Source organism: Elephantulus edwardii, unplaced genomic scaffold, assembly GCF_000299155.1.
Source record: "Elephantulus edwardii isolate Elephantulus edwardi_28Jun2011 unplaced genomic scaffold, EleEdw1.0 scaffold00004, whole genome shotgun sequence".
NCBI lineage: Eukaryota > Metazoa > Chordata > Mammalia > Macroscelidea > Macroscelididae > Elephantulus > Elephantulus edwardii.
Window position 1 is genome coordinate 14,379,092 of NW_006399754.1, and position 22,556 is coordinate 14,401,647.

Genomic DNA, 22,556 nt, shown 5'->3' on the forward strand with positions numbered 1-22,556 from the left:
ATACAAGTTGTTGATGAGTCTTCTTCCAAAGTTGATGCTACATTTTTCTTCATAACACCCAGCTTCGACAATCACTTGTTCAGCATCCAGATTGAACAGGTACGGAAGAGGATGCACTCCTGGTACACTTCTTCCTTGATTCTAAACCATGTAATATTCCCTTACTCTGCCCAAACAACAGCCTTTTGATCCAGGTATAGTTTTCGCATGAGCATGATTAAGTGTTCCAGGATTCTCATTCTTCTCAATGTTAGCTATCATATGCTGTGATCCACAGTCAAATTCTTTTACATCGTCAACAAAACACAGTTACACATCCTTCTGGTAGGGAACTCTGGTGGCCTAGTGAAGAAAAGCCACACTGAAATTCAAAAGCTGCTCCACAGTAGAAGGACTGGCAATCTCCTTCCATGCGATTAACTTCCTCTGGAAACCTGCACGAGGGTCAGCTATGGGTTGGTTCTGACTCTACGGTACACAACAGCAACAACATCCTTCTGGTATTCTCTGTTGTCAGTAAAGATCAATCTGACATCAGCAATGATATCCTTGGTGCCCTGGCCTCCTTGAAATACAGCTTGAATTTCTAACAGCTCTCTGCCAATGTATTGTTCATTTATTATTCATTTCTTAATAATCTTCAGCACTGTTTTATTCACATGTGATATTTATACTAATTTCTACATTCTGTTGGATTACCTTTTTTGAGAATGTGACCAAACATGAATCTTTTTAAGTCAGTTGACCAGTTAAATGTCTTCTGCATTTGACGGCAAAGCCTGGTGAACAGACAGGATTTCAGACCTTGGTTAGAAAATAGTAGTTGGTATTTCATCAATTTCTGGAGCCTTACTTTTTGGTAATGTCTTCAGTGTAGCTACTTCCTGAACTATTGTGCTGTTGTTTGTTGTGTACCATTGTGTCAGAACCGACCCATAGCTGACCCTCCAGTGGGTTTTCAGAAGCAGTTAATTACTCAGGAGGAGATTGCCTGTCTTTCTCCCACAGAGCAGCTGCACACTTTTGGGATAACAGGACAGCTTCTTTCCACTGCGTCACCTGAACTAGTACTATATTCATAGTGGTAGACGCATTTATTTGATTAATCACAATATCATCCAAAACCCCTTGAAAGAAATAAAACATGTGTGCAAAGTATCTTTTTAGTCTATGAAAGGAGTAGTATATTTTTGTATACATGAAATGGTTACACGGATGGCTTAAACAACAGAGGGTGTGAGGATGGCAGGGGACCACGCAGTGCTTCCGTTCAGTGTTACGTGATGTTGCTGAGTTGGAAGCAATGCGTTAGCATTTTACCACAAGAATAACAGCTGGTCTATATCTGTGCTTATTGAATCCAGGAATTATGGGAACAGAAGAATGCATGGCTCATTTGTTTTTATATATGATTTTAGTTTTAACGTTCATTATTCAAGTGAACTACTCATATCTATTGAATCTGTACTATGTGCCAAGTCTTATGCCATAAACCGGAGATGTAAATATTTGTAAACAATTCCTCTTTTCAGAATTCTACAATCTTGTAAATGTCAATAATTCACCTGTGCTCTTTAGATTGAATATTTTTGTTGTTGTTTTTGAGTACTGTTGAATCAGACTGACCATAGCCGACCCTCCAGCAGGTTTTCAGAGGCAGTAAATCACACAGGACATTGCCAATCTTTCTCCTGTGGAGCAACTGTTGGATTTGAACTGTGTGCCTTTGGGTTGGCAGTTCACATGTTTTATTATGACTGAGAATTTAGGGAGCTCTTATAGATTAGCTCATAGGATTTGAACGGCTAAATCACAGGCCATGCCTCTCTGGATTTTTCATTCACTAACTGCTCCTTGAGAGAAAGATAGCCAGTCTCCTCTCAGGTGACTTGCAGTCTGAGAAACACAATGCATGGTGAAGTATGAGTCTATCCAAACTCTATGGCAGTGAAGTTCCCTGCTTTTTTGCTTTATTTTTCTGATTATTTCTATTATGTGGCATTCACTTTATAGGGCCTGGTAGTGAAGTGGCTGTAAGAGCTAGGTTGCTGACTGAAAGTCAAAGAAGTGTTTACGGCATCTTTGCTCTTGTTGTACACCAGACATTCAACTTAAAGGGTGAATACTGCACACACATTAGATTAATTCCTTACATACCTCTCCTCCTGAAAGTGTGAGTTAAGTGGGAAATAAACAAATACATTGATGGAGAGATGGGGTGGCATAGTAGTAAGAATTGTGCTGTCAATTCAGAGGCATGAGCTTTGAATTCACCAACTGCTCCGTGGAAGGAAAAATGGCCAATCTCCTTCTGTGGGATTTACTCTGATGGTCCACAACAACAACAAGAACAACAACAATAATTCTATTTGCATAAGGAAGCCCTATTAGTCGGCTTAAATTCCTGAGGAAGATGATACATTATTCAGGATTTGGCATTGCTGTTGCTGTTGGTATGTGCCATCAAGTTGCTTGAGGCTCATACTTAAACACCATTCTATCCTGTGCCAACCTCACCGTCTCAAACACACTCATTTCCAGCACACTACTGACAGAATCGATCCATCTCATCGAGGGTCTTCCTCTCCCGAACCGTCCCTCCACTCTCCCAAACATGATGTCCCTCTCCAAGGACTAGACCCTCCTTGCAACATGTCCAAAGTATGTCACATGAAGCTTCAGGATCCTTGACTCCAAGGAGCACTCCAGCTTCACCCTCTCCTAGACAAACCTGTTTGTTCTCCTAGCAGTCCATGGTATATTCAATACTCTTCTCCAGCACTACAGCTCAAAGGCATTAATTCTCTATCATCCCTAGTCACTGTCCAACTCTCTGATACATAGCACGTAATTGTGAAGACTATAGCCTGGATCAGGCGCACCTTAGTCTCCAGCCTGATGTCATTGCACTTCAGTACTCTTGAGAGGTCCCTCACAGCCGACTTTCCCAATGCAATTAGTCTCCTAACTTCCTGGCTGCTGTTACCAAGAGTGTTGACTGTGGAACCAAGTAAACTAAAACTGTTAACTATCTCAATATCTTTACCATCCATATACTCAATATTATCCTACAATCAGCATTATAATGAACTGATTCTTACACCAGAATACATAAGAAGAAACTTAGCTATGTTCTGCATGGAATGTTCTTTGTCTCCAACAGCAGTCACCGCTTACAAATCATGTTCTTATTCACATTGTCTGTGTAAATTATTAAGAAATAGTGTTATGGTTTTTATTTAAACCCAGGAAAGCTCAACATACTTTAGAACTGAAAACAAGGCCTGGTTTAAATTTTCACCATAAATAAAGGCATTCATGAGGCTGGGGGGACTCTTGGTTCAATTCAGAGTGCCATCTCCACAATTCCTCAGAGGAGTAAAATTCATTTGCCCTCGACTCCTCTCTCTCCATCTCCATCTCATTGTGATCCCACCAGTGTCCTGGATGAGTTTTCAAAAGCTGAGCCCCAGGTCTTACTTCAGAGGCTCCTCTGGGTGGACGTGAGCTGCCAGCTCTGTTGGTACCCAAGTTGCATCACCCAAGAACAGCACAAAATCTGGAGGTTTTTGTAACTGTAAAGCAGTTTGAGCTCTTTGTAGTACGGGATTTAGCGTGGTATTCTTGCCTCTGTCTATGTGCACTTTTTCTTACCAGTGAGATTTTTTTAACTACTCCAATCTGTGGTCATATTTATTTGTGACCTTTTGTCTCTCATACTTTGGACATATTGTCAAGACCACATGCCCGAGGCAAAGGCAAGTTGTCTTTGGAAAAGGACATCATGCTAGGAAAGACAGAGGGTCAGAGGCAGAGAGGAAGACCCTTAACAAGATTGTTCGACAAAGTGACTGTAGCAGTAAGTTCAAGAGAGGGTGAGGATGGTGAGGGTAATATACAATTTAGATCTGCTGTTGATGGGGTCACTATGAGGCTTAGGTGACTTGATGGCACCTAATAACAACACCAACAGCATCTAGTAACACTCTAACGTATGACTTCTAGAACAGAAGACTTACTTTCAGAAAGGAAACTCCATGCCTTTTCATCCCAATTCTTTTGTAAAAAATTTTTATTATTATTATTCATTTTAATGACAGTATAAAGAGATTTAAGGTTTCCATTCATTCATGGTTGCACTTTTCTCCCTGCCCACCTCTCCCCTCCAGTTCATTCTTCTCTTTGAAAAATAAAAGAAAAAATTCTTTCATTGTTATACAATTCCTCCCCTCAAGGCCACTCCACTATGCAGTCTTCATTCTGGACTCCTGTCATGACAATAATGCCTAATCATATACCCCTTTTAAACAGTTCTCTCTCTCATCTGTTCCAATGCAGTATACACAATTTATCCCATCTTTTTCAGTCTCCCCCCAACCCCGATGTCAGTCCCGTTTTACAACAGTCACACCATGCAGTATTTGTCCTTATGTGACCGAGATATTTCATTCAGCATAATGTCCTCCAGGGTCACCTATTTTGAATAATATTTCGTGAGTTCCTTATTTTTCAATTCAGAGTAGTATTCCATTATATGAATATACCACAGCTTCTCTATGAATTCATTTGTTGATGGGCACTTAGGTTGTTTTCAATTTGAAAAATGGGCACAGGATATAAACAGACATTTCACCAAAAAAAAGACATTCAGATGGCAAACACATACATGAAGAAATGTTCAAAATCTCTAGGTCTAAGAGAGATGCAAATCAAAACAACTATGAGATATCATCTCACCTCAGTAAGAATAGCAAAATTTAACAGAACAACAAACAACAAATGCTGGTGAGGAACCCTTAGTCACTGTTGGTGGGAGTGTAAAATGGTGCAATCACTATGGAAGATAGTATGGCACTTTCTCGAAAAGTTGCAAATAGAAATACCATTTGACCCAGCAATTCCTCTCCTGGGACTATACCCCAAAGAAACCGTAACCACCACCCAAGCAAATATATGCACACCCATGTTTATCACGGCTTTGTTCATCTCAACTCTTATCCTCCCAATTCCTGGGCACAGAAAGTCTGTGCTAAATGAGCCTTTGTCTTGCATTTGAATAGGAAGAGACAAACACCCATTTCTGGTAACATGCTATACTAAATCTGCAGCACAACCCTCGAGTTGGGAACAATGAAAATGGCTAAGTAAAATTTTTTTCTGAAACATCTTTCAAAAATGCTCAACCCACAACAAATAATAAAAGAAATCTAAAGGTAGGCAAAGAGGAAGATCAGCCCCAGCTAACCTATTCATTTCTCCACAGATGTTTGCAACACCCTGGACTTTTCTGCTTGGGTTTTCCTATTAGTGTGGGGATAAATTGGGTGATCACACAGTCTCAACCCCAGGACAGCACTAGCTAATGCGTGTTGTAGTTAACAGTATCATTTATATTTTTATTTTCTAAACTGTCTGGAAAGATAGATGGCCATCCTAAGTCTGAGACACACGGTGATAGAAGTTCAAGTGCAGACTTCAGCAAAGGTGGACATTCTAATGAGAGACCTGCAAAAACATGCAAGTTAATGGTCTATACCTGCCATGTTGGGGATAATGATGAATGAGGATAGTGAGGAGAAAGGGACAGAATGTGAAATAAGTAATCTGTACAATGACACTGTTATTGTTGTTGTTGTCAAGTACCATAAAGTGAGAACTGAGCCATAGCTGACCCACCTGTGGGTGGGTTTGCAGAGACATTTAATCACAGGGGAGGATTGTCCATCCTTCTTCTTCAGAGCAGCTGGTGACCTCCAATCCCATGCCTTAGGGATTGCAGTGCAGACTCCTGCCTGAAGGCCACCAATAACACTACAAAGAGTTAAAAAAAATGTGCCCTGTGAAATCAGAATCACGTTCCCATGCAAATTTGTTACTCAAACTCATCCCCCTCCTGTGTTCAAATCACAGCTTGAGAATTGATTTTAAAGTGATTTTTAGATATTGCCTGAAACAAATAGATTCAGTGTTTTGTGAGAGGGGTGAGGGAAGATGTCAAATTTTACTTCCCAGGCAACTGCAAAATCTCTGTAAGGGAATAGAACTTTATCCAAAATCTCAAAGAATTCATTCGAATAAAGTTTCAAAGAAAATGAGAAACTCACATTAAGAAATACCAAGAATTTGGAGGATTTCTACATGTGTTTGTTTGCCATTCGAATATCATCCTCTGTGAAAATTTTTTTCATGTCTTTTGCCCATTTTGTAATTGTGTTATCAGTCTTTTTCTTGTGGAGTTCCTCTATAAACTTTTGTTCTAAAACTTTTGTCTGAGATGATATTACCAAATGTTTGTTCCTAGCCTATAGGTTTTCTTTGCACCCTGTTGGAAAAAGTTTTTGATGCACACATGGATTTAATCTTTAGAAGGCCCTGTACATCAATTGTATCCTCTTCAGATTGTGCATTTCTGGATGTAGTTGGCAGTCTCTCTATACCTTGGATTAGCACTTCTAAACTTGATACCAGTTTGTCTCTTATGAACGTTATGGTTTTGGCCTTTACTCCCAGGATCTAGAATCGACTTTTTGTGTATGGTGTGAGATGTGGATCCTTCTTCACCTTTCTACAATAAGAGAGATGCAAATCAAAACCATCATGAGATACCATCTCACTACAGTAACAGTGGCAAAGTTTAACAGGGTAACAAGTACTAAATGTGGGAGAGGATGCGGTGAGAAAGGAACTCTTATACATTGTTGGTGGGATTGTAAAATAGTGCAACCTTTCTGGAAAGCAGTTTGTCACTTCCTCAAAAAGTTGAATGTAGAAATTCCATATGCCCCAGTTATTCCACTACTTGGAATATGTTGTTGTTGTTTTGTGCTATCAAGTCGCTTACGACTCATAGTGACCCCAAGAACAACAGCCCTAAATCCTGCTCTATCTCCTGCCAACCTTATTGTCTCTGACACACTTACCCCCATCACCCCAGTCACTGAATCAATTCATCTCATCGAGGGTCTTCTTCCTCTTCTGTGCTGTCTTCTCACCCTCCCAAGCACTGATTTCACCTTGCAACATGTCCAAAATATGTCATACAAAGCTTCAGAATCCTTGCCTTCAAGAAGCAGCCTGGCTTCACCCTCTCCAAGACGAACTTGTTTGCTCTCCTAGCTGTCCATGGTATATTCAGGACTCTTCTCCAGCACCAAAGCTCAAAAGCATCAACTCTTCTATCATTCCTAGTCATTGTCTAGGAGCATAGCAAGCAATGGCAAAGACCATGGCCTGTATCAGGTGCACCTTAGTCTCCAGACTGACATAGTTGCTCCTCAGTACCTTGGAGAGATCTCTGACAGTAGACTTTCCCAATGCAATTCGTCTTTTAATTTCCTCACCACTGGTACCAAGAATGCTGATTGTAAAGCCAAGCAAACAGAAGCTGTCAGCAATATCAATCTCTTCACCATCTATCATGATGCTGCCAATCGGCCCAGTGGTGAGAATCTTTGTTTCTTGATGTTGAGCTTCAATCCATATTAAAGACTGCAGTCCTTTGTCTTCTGTAGCAAGTGCTTCAGGTCCTCCTCAGTTTCAGCAATGGGTCTTGGCTGAAAGCAGAGAGTATCAGAGGAATGTCTGTTTTTCATTGACTATGCAAAGGCATTTGATTGTGTCTCTAAGAATGGTAATCACAGAACTCTTGATTGTGCTTATGCAAAACTTATACTTGGACCAGGAGGCAGCCATCAGAACAGAGCAAGGAAACACTGCATGGTTCAAAATTGGGAAGGGTGTACATCAAGGATGTGTCCTACCTCTATATCTTTTCAATCTATATGCGGAACAGATTATCTGGGAGTCTGGGCTCTATGGGGAGAAGTGTGCCATCAGGATTGGAGGTAGACTCATCAACAATCTGCGTTATGCAGATGGCACAACCTTGCTTGCTGAAACTGAGGAGGACTTGGAATATTCCCTGAGACTATGAGAACTGAGGCATAAATGGAGATTTCTACACCAATGTTCATAGCAGCATTATTCACCATCATAAGAACATGGAAACAGTCCAAATGTCTAACCACAAATAAATGGATTGAGAAATTATTGTACATTCACACAATGTAATGCTATGCACATAGGAGCAATGATTTTGTAAATTATTACGTAACTTGGGAACAACTGAAGAGCATTATGCTGAATGAACTAAGTCAGTCCCACAAGGATAAGTATTATCTAAAACCATTATTGTAGAATGAATATAAGGATCCAAGAGGGGTGGGAGAGGCTGGAAGCAGAGGGATGAGGATGTGCAGGGGGAGGAGGGGATTAATCATGGGGTTGTACAATTTGATGGGGGGGGGTGAAGGAAATGAAAAGAATATGTTCTTGAAAAGAATGTGTTCAAATTTTTTAAATAAATTAGTATAAAATTAAAAAACAATAATGAGAAAACCTAGAGTGAAAATACACAACAGAAATAGAGTAGAATCTAACATTTAAGATCTCCAACCTGAGAAATTGACAGTGTTAGTAACATGTTGTTGTTGTTAGGTGCTTTCGAGTCAAGTATGACTCAGAGACCCTATGAACAAAAGATCGGAACCCAGTCCTGTTCTGCACCATTCTCACACTTCCTGACACACAAGAGTCCATTGCAGCAGTCACCATGTCAATCCACCTGATTGAGAGTCTTCCTCCCTTTCGCTGACCCTCCACTCTTCCCACCCTCATGTCCCTCTCCAAGGAATAGCACCTCCTAGCATTATGTCCAAAGTATGTGATGTGAAGCCTCATCATTCTTGCCTCCAAAGAGCACTCCAGCTGCACCCTCTACAAGACATACCTGTTCATTCTCTTGGCCATCCATGGGGTGTTCAGTACTCTTCTCCAACACCACAGATCAAAGGCATTAATTCTTTTTCTGTCATTCTTATTCATTGTCCAGCTCTCAGATGCACAGCCAGTAATTGGAAAGACTATGGCCTGAATCAGACGTACCTTAAGTCTTCAAACTGACAACACTGCTCCTCAATAATTTGGAAACATTCCTAACTGCAGATTTTCCCAGTGCAATGCATCTCCTTATTTCTGGACTACTTGTATTAGGGTGTTAATCATGGATCCAAGCAAGATGAAGCTATTGATAGTTTCAATCTCCTTCCATCCATCATGATGTCTATTGGTCCAGTGGTAAGAATCTTTGTTTTCTTGATTTTGAGACACAAAACATAGGATACTTATTTTGCTTAACATGTTAAAGGGAGGATTGAAAATATGAATAAAAAATGAGACCATGACATGATAAAACAAATTTTTAGACTTTAGAAATAAAAATAAGTGATTTAAAAGTTGCAGTTGTTGTTAAGAGCTGTTGAGTTGTAGGTGACTCCTTGCAATCCTATGAACAAAAGACCTGAATGCTTATATAACTTTCACCCTCTCTCCAGGTTCTTAGGTTTTCCAGAGGCAAGCTATTACGGAAGTGGATGCCATGCCTTTTTCCAAGCTTGTTTTAACCAAAAAGCACCACCAAACACTGTCCAGCATGGGTAACCATTATCGCAGTTGACACATCAGTGTCAGTGTTCAAGCTTCACAGCAACCAGGAGTTACCTCTGTACAGCAAGTGGACAGACCAGGGCTATACAACCTAGAAGAATGTTTGACCAAAAACAATTAAAAACAGGTCTGAGGGCCATGGATTAAAGTCACTTACATTTGGTTTTGTAGCATCACTTTCTGTCCACTAGGCCAACTGATCTCTCTTTGCTGTTGTTAAGTGCTATGGAGTCGTAGGTGACTCTTAGTGACCCTATGAATGAAAGACCTGAACACTTGCATACCTTTCATCCTTTCTCCAGGTAGATAGGTTAAGAGAACAGTAGAATCAACAAGGAGAGTTAATGAATTGGAGGCTATGCTGAACCAGTACATAGCTCAAAGAAAAAAAGAAAACAAAAAGTATGAAAAAGTTAACCTGGCTGACACCAGAGAATGAGAGGGTCTAATATACATCAGAACAGATTGTAAGGACATAAAACAAACAAACAAACAAACAAAAAAACCCCAAAACACAAAACTTTTGAGACAAGAAGAAAGCTCTATTTGAAGATAAAATGGCCAAAAATTTTTATGACTCTCAAGCCTCCAGGTTGGAACCCTGGAAAATATAAATAGAGTTAAAAAAGACATTTGGACACATCACAGCAAAACTATCAACCATCAAAGAAATTGGGAGGGAGGAAACTGTGCAACAATGAAGGAATAGAAATCCAAGTTTTTTTGTATTTCTTTAAAATATTAATTAAAAAATATAAAACATACACAATAGGAAAAAAATTAGAGAGCTTAAGATACAAGACAACAAATGAGAATACAGAATATTTTAAAAAGGACAATAAAACCACAAAAAAGAGTAGCGTAGAGTGGTGGGGTCAATGAGACCCAGGGACCATGGCCTACTAATAGCCTCAAATTCTTATAATGAAAGCAAGCATGGAGATGACCTTGCATGCTTCTCTTCCATCGAAAGTCATCCATTTACATAAATATAACTCACTTGTTTTCTCAATGGTATCATGCCATCTTTTATACATATATTTTCATTTTTAAAACAGATTCAGATTTACAGAGAAATCAAGGTGATAATAAAGTTTCCATGTAAGCCATAGTCAATTCACCCTAATATGAGAATGTTATATCACTATATTTTTTATAATTAATGTACCAATAAAGATACATGATTATTGATTAAAGCCCAAAGTTAAAAAAAAAAGAGTAAAAATTTTTCACTGCTGTGTGAATTTTCTGGACATAATTTTCTCCTTATGTTGTTGTTATGTGCCATTAAGTTGCCTGTGAGTCACAGCAACCTTGTCTACATTAGCTCTGAAGCCGGCACGATCCTGCGCCAATCTCATTGTCTCCATTCATTTCCCTGGTCACTGAGTCAATCTTTCTCATCCAAGGTCTTCCTCTCCTGAGTTGTCCTTCCACCCTTCTGAGCATGATGTCCTTCTCTAAGAACTAGTCCTTCCTGGCCATGTGCCCAAAGCATGTGAGGCAGAGCTTCAAAATCCCTGCCTCCAGGGAGCAGCTTGGTTTCTTGGCAGTCAACAGTATGTTCAGCACTCTTCTTCAGCACCACAATTCAAAGGCATCAATTCTTCTGTTATCCTTAGTCATTGTCCAGCTCTCCAATGCATAGCACAACTTTGTCTACAGATTGACATTGTTCAGTATTCTAGAGAGGTCCCTAACAGCAGATTTCCCCAATGCAATTTAGCTTTTGATTTCCAGGCTGCTGGTATCAAGAGTGTTGATTGTGGAGCCAAGTAAGCTGAAGTTGTTAACAACCTCGATCTCTTCATCATCTATCATGAAGCTGCCAATTGACCCAATGGTGAGAATCTTTGTTTTCTTGATGTTGAGCTTAAATCCATATTGAAGACTACTGTAGCAAGCACTTTAGGTCCTCCTCAGTTTCAGCAAGCAAGGTTGTATCATGTGCATATTGCCGGTTATTGATGAGTCCTCCTCCAGTGCTGAGGTTGCTTTCTTCCTCATAAAGTCCAGCCTCCCGAATGATCTGTCCTTCATTTAGATAGAAAAAGGTTGTTTAAGGAGTCTTGGTATCCTTTGATTATTCTTTGATCTGCTAACCACAAGGTTGATTGTTTGAAGAGAAAGATGGGCGGCCTCCTTCTGCAAGGATTTACATCTTTTGAAACTTGATGAAGGGTCATCATGAATCAGAATTTATTCGATGGCAGTTGAGTGTGGTGCTTAAGGCAGGAAGGTGCTTTCTGCCTCTAATATCCTATCCTTTCCTAAAATTCAAATGCCAAAGCTATGAGGTTTAAAGGACAGAAACAAGATAAACTTCCAAAAGACAAAAATAGTTAAGATACTTCAAAAGTAAATTAGGGAGAGGTGACCCACCTCTATTACAAAGCTATAGGGATTACAACTGTATGTTAACTCTATAAACGAATGTCTAGAAATGTGCCCTTATATATATGAAAAATGTATTTATGACTGAGTTCCCATTACAGATATGTGTGGAAAGGACTGCTTAAGCAATAGCCAGTGGCTAGAAAAATTGAATATTTATGTAGAAATATAGATTCCCATATGACACCTTTCAAAAAATTAATTCAAGAAGAATCGATAACTTAAATATTTTATCTCACACTACTGTTAAAAGATTAACTCCAAAGCTTTGGTGTCTCCACTTAGCAGGCATTAACTACTCATTTTTTAATGTCCCATTCAGGTCTTCCTGGTCAGAGAGGGCTCCTTTTTACTTGGCTATAAAGAGGCTGGAAAGAGGTAATATATAGTGTGCATTGATTTCTACTTATGTCTGGAGTAATACTAAATGATATGTGGCCTTATGAAAGAAGAGAAAATACAGAGAGATAAGGAGACAGAAGTCTGCTGTTAGGGACCTTTCTAAAGTACTCAAGAGCAACGGTGTCTCTCTGAAGACTAAGGTGCACATGATACAGGCCATGGTATTTGCAATCACTTGTTATGCATCAGAGAGCTGGACAATGACTAGGGAAGATACAAGGAGAATTGACACCTTTGAGCTGTGGTGCTGGAGAAGAGTATTGAATGTACCATGGACTGCCAAGAAAACAAACAGATTCACCCTGGAGAGGATTAAACCAAGCAACTCCTTGGAGGCAAGGATTCTGGGGCTTCGTCTGACATACTTTGGGCATGTTGCAAGGAGGGACAGGTCCTTGGAGAGGGACATCATGCTTTGGAGGGTGGAGGGATGGCGTAAAAGGGGCAGACCCTCTATGAGATGGATTGATTCAGTGACTGGGGTAATTGGGATGGGTGTGTCAGAGGCAATGAGATTGGCACAGGATAGAGCACAGTTTAGGGCTGTTGTACATAGGCTCGCTATGAGTCGCAAACGACTCAACGGCACATAACAACAACAACAACAAGGAGACAGAGAAAGGATGGCCATGTGGTGAAAGAAGTCGTTGCCAGGGAACACCATGAATTACCACGTCTGATCAGAAAATGGGAAACAAGCAAGGAGTAGGTTCCTTATCAATGATCTGGGAAAGAATCAACGTGTCCCGAGCTTCCAGGCTCCAGAGCTGTGAGACAATCAACTTGTATCCTGACATTGCGTATCACTTGTAGGTTGTGTGTTGTTGTTTGCTTGCTTTAAAAGTTTTCCTATGAAACTCTGACATTCTTCTTGAAAGAGGGTTCAGTTTCCACTGCCAGCTTCCTGAAAAGGAAGTTTAGAGGCATGATGGCTATTTTACAAGCACAGCCTTTTTAAAGCCAGGATAGTGATTTATTTAGCAATAAAATCTCCACAAAACTTAATAGACTTCGGATCTATTGGCTTCCAGTAAACTCCATGTATAAATACCCACAGAAGTTCATTTCCAATTCACATTTCTCACTGGATCCATTTCTTTGGTCCCTCTGCCCCACCTTTACTCTCAGCTCTTTAATGCAATGGCAGGCACCTGGAGGTCATCTCCTGAAATAATCTTCAACTGAAAAGAAACATCCTTAATCTGATTTTTGCTCCAGGGCAGAGTATCTCTGAGTAACTGAGAATTCCTTAGGTGTCTTTGTTGTTCAGAGTTTGTTTTGCTTTGTTCTTTTAACTTTTTAATGCTGCTTTCAGGTTTGTTGTTGTTATTTGCCTCCCTGTCCATGACTCATAGTGACCCTATGAACAATGACGCTGCACTTGACCCTATCCTGAGCCAATGTTATCTGCTCTGAAATCCATGACCCCATTACCACAGTTAACTGTGTCAATCCTTCTCACAGTTTCAAGCTAGGTGACCTTTTCCAAGGACTGGTCCCTCCTGGTAACATGCCCAAAGTATGTGAGATGGAGCTTCAAAATCTTTGCCTCCAAGGAGCAATGTGGTTTTACTCTCTCAAGAAAAGACATTTATTTTCTTTATAGTCAATAGCATAGTCAATACTCTTCTCTAGCACAAAACTCAAAGGCATCAATTCTTCTGTCATCCTTATTCATTTTTCAGCTCTCAGATGCATAGCAAGCAATTGAGAAGACTGGGCTGGACCAGGCACACCTTAGTCTCTAGACTGACATCCTTGCTCTTTAGCACTCTGGAGAGGTCCTTGACAGCATATTTTCCCAATGCAACTCATGTTTTGGTTTCCTGACTGCTGGTGCCCAGAGTATTGATTGCGGATCCCAACAAGAAGAAAGTGTTACCAACTTCATTTCTGTCCCCCTCTGTCTATCATGATGTTGCCTTATTGCCCTACTGGTGAGAATCTTTGTTTTCTTGATGTTGAGATGTAATCTATATTGAAGGCTCCAGTCCTTGACCTTCCACAGCAATGTCCATAGGATTTTTGAAGACCTGTTATTTCAGAAATGGATGGTCAGTTCTTCTCCCTAGTCTACCTTAATTTGGTTGAGAAATTTGAGGTTTAGGAATATCTTGCTTTTTTCTCTTTAAAGATAATGCATAACTTCTGATGTTTGGCCAACTGCTCCTTTTCTTTGAGAAGTATTTTTATAGGTATATTATGCTAGCTTCATTATGTTGTTCTTATCATTGAGTACCATAAAGTAAAAATTGACTCATAGTTGACCCTCCAGCTGATTTTCAGAGGCAGTAAATGGCATGGGAGTAAACTGCCCATCTTTCTCCTGCGAACACCTGATGGATTTGAACCACCAGCATTGGTGGTGGACCTTTGAGTTTGCCGTGCAATTCCTTACCGTTAAACCACCAGAACTTCCTATTTCCTTTATGGCAACTTGGAAAAAATGGTACGGCATAGTTTGTTTAGGAAAACACATGGGGGGATGGGAAGGATTTGGTAGCAAACAAACCCAGAAGATGTGTGTTACACATGTTATTGACGGGGAAAGTATGGCGACCATTCCTCCTAGGCCTTGAATATCTCTATCTCTGACTCTTCCCCGTACTTTCCATCTCTGCTTTAAAGTTAACGACGTCTTGCTTAAACTCCTATCCTATCCTTCTTTTTATATCTGGCTATAAACGCAGAGTAGAAATCAATGCACACTATGCATTTCTGCTTCACAGCCATTTCCTAAAGAGCTACCCATCTACTAGGCACTTAGTCTACACCAGGTAAAGTTTCATTTAATAGCCTTCAGCCGCATAATCCAGAGACACCTAGCTGACTCACCTTACACACTTCTTGCTCTGGCTTGCACTTGTATTTTTTTCTTTTTTCTTTGGCACTTTGTCAATGTCACATATTTTTAGAATTTATTAAGGAAGCCTCCGACTTGAAAAATACCAGTTTCTATATTGATTAGGGTGGTATTAGTTGCTTAAAGCAGATAACCACTAAAACGTAGTGACTGAAACTTTCTCTTTCCCTTCTCTTTCTCAAGTGACTGCCTAATGGTGGCATTCCTGGTGGTTGTACAACATCAACAATATTTTAACGTACAACTTTACTACATCTTAGGATAATAGATCCTTTGTCAATGAGATCAGAGTAAATAAGTTCTATATGTCTATCCCTATTTTAGGCCAAGAGTTAGTCATCGGTCTCCATATTGATAGAAGAAAAAGGTTTTTTTAATATTATTTTATTTTTTTATTATTTTTTTTGTGTGTGTACCGTCAAATCAGATCTGACTGGTACAGGAGGAGATTGCCCCTCCTTCTCCAGCAAAGCATCTGTTGGACTCAAACTGTGTACCTTTGGGATTGCAGTGCAGCTTCTTGCCACTAGGCCACCAGAGATCCCTTACAAGAAAAGTTTTAACTAACTGATAGCTGAACTATTACTATTACTATTACTATTACTATTACTATTACTATTACTATTACTATTACTATTACTCCCCAGTGATAAGGACATACCACTAAGAAACATAAAATAGAGTTTATGAAGCCAAGGCTTAGAGTGTTACAAGTTAGTAATAAGAGTGTATTGCCCAAGTTGAGGGCATTAGAAGTTAGTAAATAAGTATGTATTAGATGTTGTTGGTGTTTTGGTGTTGTTAAGTGCCTTCAGATTAACTACAATCCATATCCCATGAACAATGGACTTGAACCTTACTCTGTTCTGTGCCATCCTCATCGTCTCTGACATACTTGAGCCCACCATTACAGTCACTGTGTCAATCTGTCTCATTGATGGTCTTCCTCATTTGCTGACCTTTTCAATCATAATATCTACGATATTGGTGGTGTGATGTGTCATTGAGTCGACTATAACTCATAGAGACTTTATGAACAGTGACTCTGAAACGTGCCCTATCCTGAGCCAACCTCACTATCTCTGACATTCCTGAACCCATTGCCGCAGTCACTTGTGTCAGACCATCTCACCCTGTAGTGACCCTCTAGCCTTCCAAGCGAGATGTCCTTCTATAAGAACTGGTCCCACCTGACAACGTGCTCAAGCATCAGAATCCTTGCCTCCAAGGAGTAAACTGGTTTCACCCTCTCCAGAACAGACTTACTTGCTTTCTTGGCAGTCTATAGTATGGAAAAATTAATACTCTTTTCCAGTACCACAACTCAATTCTTCTTCTGTTATCCTTATTTATTTATTGTCCACCTTTCAGATGCAAAACAAACAATTGAAGATGATCATGGACTGGAACAGGTGCACCTTAGTCTCTAGTCTGACATAGTTGCTCTTTAGGACTCTGATTGGTCCATGACAGCATATTTTTCCAATGCAACTCAGCTTTTGATTTTCTGACTGCTGGTGCCAAGAGTGTTGATCATGATGAAATCATTGACAACTTTAATCTTTTCTCCATCTTTCATGATATTGCCTATATGTCCTGTGGTAAGATCTTTGTTTTCTTTATGTTGCGATGCAATTCGTATTGAAAGCTGCAATCCTTGACCTTCTGCAGCAAATATTTTAAGTCCTCCAGGTTTTTGGTGAGCAAGATTGTATCATCTGTGTAACATAGATTGTTGATGAGTCTTCCTTCAATCCTGATGCCACATTCTTCTTCATATAGAACATATGAATATAGAAAAATTAGACATTGTCAAGTCAAGCCTCTTGAATGATCTGTTCAGCATATAGATAGAAAAGGCATGGAGAATGGACACACTTCTTTCTTCTGTTTTAGCTAAGTAGTGTTTCTTGCTCAAGTCTTCTGTGATTCCCATTCTTCTCAATGTTAACCACAATTTGTTTTGATTCACACAGTCAAATGTTTTTGCATCATCGACAAAACACAAATAGACATTCTTCTGTTACTCTTTTGTTTTCAGCTAACATCCATCTGACGTTACCAATGATATTCTTAGTGCCACAGCCTCTTCTAAATCTAGCTTATATTTCTACCCATTCTCTGTTGATAACCTGTTCTAGCTGATCTTGGAAAATCTTCAGCAAGATTTTGCTTACATGCAATGCTAGTCATATTGTTTGATAATTTCCATGTTCTGTTGGATCACCTATTGGGGAATGGGAATACATCTGAATCTTTTCTGGTCAGTTGGCCAGGTAGTTAGCCTCAAGACTACTTGACACAATCTTGTGAGCACATCCAGGTCTGCATTTATTTGTTGAAATACTTCAATTGGTAGTCTATCAATTTCTGGGGACTTATTTTCTGCCAATTCCTTCAGATAAACTTGAATTTCTTCTTTGAAAACCCTATTAACAATAAAGCATGCCTAGACTTGTAGATATAGCACTGGAGGCTGAGCCCTCATGTTGGGATATACAAAAAAATGATGAAGAGGAACAGTGGCAAATAACCACTAATAACTGGAACATGGACTATATGAAGTGTGATTATAGAAAAATTAGACATTGTTGAAAAGGAAATGGAGCATATAAATGTTGATATACTAGGCTTAGAAGAATGGAAGAAGAAAATCCCTATTGAGATGGACGGATACGGTGACTGCAGCGAAGGGCTCAAGTGTACTGGAGATGGCGAGGATGGTGCATGATAGAATAGCATTCAAATCGTGTTCACAGGGTCACTCTGAATTATACTTGCCAGCATCTAGCTAAATAACAAGGCATTGGCAAGCTAAGATGGATTGGCTTGGGGTGCCATGAATCAGACAATCATATGATCTACTATGCCAAAAACTAAAAAGTGAGGGAAAATAGGGTTGAATTCATAGTGAAAAAGACCATTTTTTTCTACATCCATCTTGAAGTACAACGTTATGAGTGATAGGATAATAACCATGCACATACAAGGAAGACCTGTTAATACCACTATAATTTAAATATATGCACCAATAACTAAAACCAAAGAGGAGAAAATAGAAGATTTCTACCAACTTTTGCAAAGATCCATTGAACATACAATCAAGATTTATTAATAATATTGGTGACTGGAATGCAAAAGTTAGGAAGAACTCAGTAGTTGGAAAATACAGGATGGTGTCAGAAATGAGGCTGGACTTACCTGTGAACGTGTCTAACGTTAGTGAGCATTTTGCCTGTGTTGGATACTGGATATTATTAGAATTGATATTATTGTTGTTGTTGGGTGCTACTGAGTGGAGTACGACTCACAGCAGCCCTATGAACAAAAGAGCTGAACCCTGTTCTATCCTGCACCATCCTCACACTTCCTGACACACAAGAGCTCACTACAGCTGACTCACCATGTCAATCCACCTGGTTGAGGGTCTTCCTCTCCTTTGCTGACCCTCCACCCTTCCCAGCACCATTTCCCTTTCCACAGAATAGCACCTCCTAGCAACATTTCCAAAGTATGTGAGGTGAAGCCTCACCATTCTTGCCTCCAAAGAGCACTCCAGCTGCACCTTCTACAAGACATATCTGTTCATTCTCTGGACATCCATGAGATGTTCAGTGCTCTTCTCCAACAGCACCACAGCTCAAAGGCATCAATTCTTTTTCTGTCATCCTTATTCATTGTCCAGCTCTCAGATCCATAGCCAGTAACTGGAAAGACCATGGCCTGAATCAGATGCACCTTAGTTTTCAAACTGACATTATTATTCCTCAATTACTTGGAGAAGTTCCTAACTGCAGACTTTCCCAGTGCAATGCATCTCCTTATTTCCTGACTGCTGGTATGCAAGCAAGATGAAGTTGTTGACCGTTTCAGTCTCCATTCCATCCATCATGACACTGCCTATTGGTCCAGTGGTAAGAATCTTCATTTCCTTGATGTTGAGATACAATCTGTACTGAAGGCTGCATTCCTTGATCTTCTGCAACAAGTGCTTCAAGTTCTCCTCACTTTCAGCAAACAAAGTTGTATTATCTGTGTAATATAGGTTATTGATGAGTCTCCCTCTAATCCTGATGTCACACTCCACTTCATAGCGTCCAGCTTCTTGGGTATAATTGATATTAGGTATGATTATTTGTATATTAATACTTGATAGGCTGTTTAGATTTGAGTTGCCTGCAATGTTTTCCATTTTAATTGATTCTTTGTGGAATATAAAAGGGCTTCAGACCTTGTGACCCAAAAAAAAGTGTGACATGCAGCTAGAGTATACCAGTTTTCTCTGTTTGCATGACAAGCCCAAACAATATGCCCAGTAATAGCTGTTTACAGATCCAACCAAAACCCCATAAATCCCAAAACCCTATAGATTCTGACAGAATAGAGCTCCCCTTAGAGTTCAAGATCTGTAAATATTTACAGTCGATTATTCCCTCTTTCTCCTTCAGAGTGGTTTCGAACTGTTGACCTTTCAGCTAGCAATCCAATGCTCAATCCACTGTACCACCACTACTTCTTTATCTTCTGCTAAGGAAATGATAGTGTTCAGGTCTCTCGTTCTTAAGGTCACTATGAGTCATCTACAACTGGATGGCACTTAACAATAACAAAAACAACAACAAGGGGATTGTGAGTTTTTGTGAAGAGTGAATGTGTGGTTCACTTTCTGTGTCATATATGCAAAGGACAATTCAGGAACACTTCAGAAGGTAACATGGTAGACTAATTTTAATAATCTAGGATTGTAAACAGTTTTAAAAAATAAGACACAAAAAGAAAACACTATACATCAAACTTACCGATCAATTAAGCTACATTTAAAGTTAAGAGCTTCTATTCATCAAAACACACCACAGAGTCAACATGCTAACTGGGAAATGATTATTGCATTATAAACAACTGACTACATGCCCTGAATATTTAACAAACGCATCCAAAAGAATACAAAAGGATAAAACAATCCTGCTGCAAAACGGAAAAAAATATGATAGCTATTTCCACAAAGAGCAAGAATAGTTTACTGAAATGTTACAAAGTTGCCACACTTTGTATAATTTCTCTCAAACTCTCACTGTTAGGAGTCAGAAGCAATGCACACCTGGTCATTTGCTGGGATACCAAGGCTGCAAATCTCACAGGAGAAAATTGCTTATTGTTCTCCCAACATAGCAGCTAGGAGATTTGAACTCCTGGAGATAGGTTAGCAGAGAGGCTTCCTACAACATCAGTTCACCAGACCTCCTCATAGTGACCCTCCAGTGTGTAATTGGAGGCAGTAAATCACATGGGAGGAGGCTGCCCGTCTTCCTGACGATGGAGAGTTGGAACTGAATGCCTTTGGGATTATAACACAGGGAAATAAAAATGCCTGCTATCACTTAGGGAAACACACAACTGAATTATAACGTGATATAATTTCACATGCATTGGCATGGAAAATATTGAAGTGGGAAAATAGCAAATACCAGTAAGAAACGAAAGTGACTTCATTTTCATAAATTTAGGAAGTAGCCCTCGGGGTCTTCCTCATAAAGCCCAGCCTCCTGAATGATCTGTTCTGCATATAGATTGAGAGACAGGACACATCCCTGACACATTCCCTTCCTGATTTTGAATGATGTAGTGTTTTCCTGCTCTGTTTTAATGATTGCATCCTAGTCCAAGGTTTCCCATGAGCACGGTCAAGTGTTCTGAGGTTCCCATTCTTCTCAAGGGTAGCCACAATCTGTTGTGATCCACACAGTCCAATGTCTTTGCATAGTTGATGAAACACAGATAGATGTCCTTCTGGTACTCTTTGCTTTCTGTCCAGATCCATCCGACATTGGTGATAATGTCTCTTGTGCCACAACTTCTAAACCCAGCTTGTATTTCTGGTAGTTCTCTGTCAATGTACTGCTTCTGTTGTTTCTTCAGCAGGATTTTGCTTGTGTGTGATATAAGTGATGTTGTACGATAATTTCCACACTCTGTCAGGTGACTTCTTTTTTTGGAATGGGAATAAACATGGATCTCTTCCAGTCAGTGGGTCAGGTAGTTGTCCTCCAGATTTATACTTTCTGAAGAACTGCTGATGGGTCAGCTGTGAGTTGGTTCCAGCTCAAGGAACATAACACCAACAACATATTATAAGAAGGGAGGCCTGGTAACCAACGTGTGTGGTATGTGTTGCTTGCATTTGAGTTGAGTATGACTCATAGCGTCCCTATAAACAAAAGGCCTGAAGCCCTTCTACAACTATCAACATTTAACAAAGTTCATATTTTCCAGAGGCATGTTGTTTAGGAAGTGGATGCCACTCCTGCCGCCAATGATTGAGATCCAAATAGACAGCAATGAGTTTGAGAGTTTCCCCTCTGCCCTCGGAAAAATAGTTTGGCATTTACTCCTAAAGATAGTGTTTGTTTGGATTTTTATTTTGTTTCTGGGGATTTTCTTTTCATCAGTCTGGAGGCTAAAGTGTGCCTGATCCAGGCTGTAGTCTTCTCAATTACTTGCTGTGCCTCAGAGAGCTGGACAATGACTAGGGATGATAGAAGGAGAATTGATGTCTTTGTGCTGTGGTGCTGGAGAAGAATATTGAATATGCCATGGGCTGCTAGAATAAACAGGTCCATCCTAGAGAGGGTGAGACCAGGCTGCTCCTGGGAGGCAAGGATTCTGAAGCTTCGTCTGACATACACTGGACATATTACAAGGAAAGAGCCAGACCTTGGAGAGGGACATCTTGCTTGAGAGAGTGGAGGGACAGCACAAGAGAGGAAGACCTTCGATGAGATGGATTGACTCAGTGACTGGAGTAAAGGAGTAGGTGTGTCAGAGACAATGAGGTTGGCTCAGGAGGTAGCAGGTTGTACATAAGGTCCCTATGAGTCATAGGTGACTTGATGGCACATAACAACAACAACAACAACAACAACATTCTTTAAGAATTCTAGAAAAGAGGATATTGAAAAGATCAAATTCAGATCTTCATTGAATTTATTTTGTCACAGCCCAGACTACTTCCTCATTGTGCCTCCACATTTAGAATTGTTCCTTTCTTCCATAGACGTGCAGGTAATGGATAGGCTTATCTCCTAGATTAACGTGAAATGCCTGTGTTGGAGAAACCCTGTCCTCTTTGCAGGGTGGTAACAGGAGGGAGGGAGAGTACAAAGCAGTGAAATCTTCCCTTCCCAGAATCCAACACCTCATCCTCTAGGGGAAATCACAGTGGAAGCACTCCTTCTGTTTGTGTCAGAGGGGTTAATTAAGAAAAGTTGGTGTCACTTCCAATAATTACTAGGGATCAAACTCTACAGAAGGTACAACGAGGGGCTGGCAGCTGTACCACAGTGAATCTGCATCTGACCGCACAGCCACAGCTGTTCCTTCTCAGAGCACATTTTTC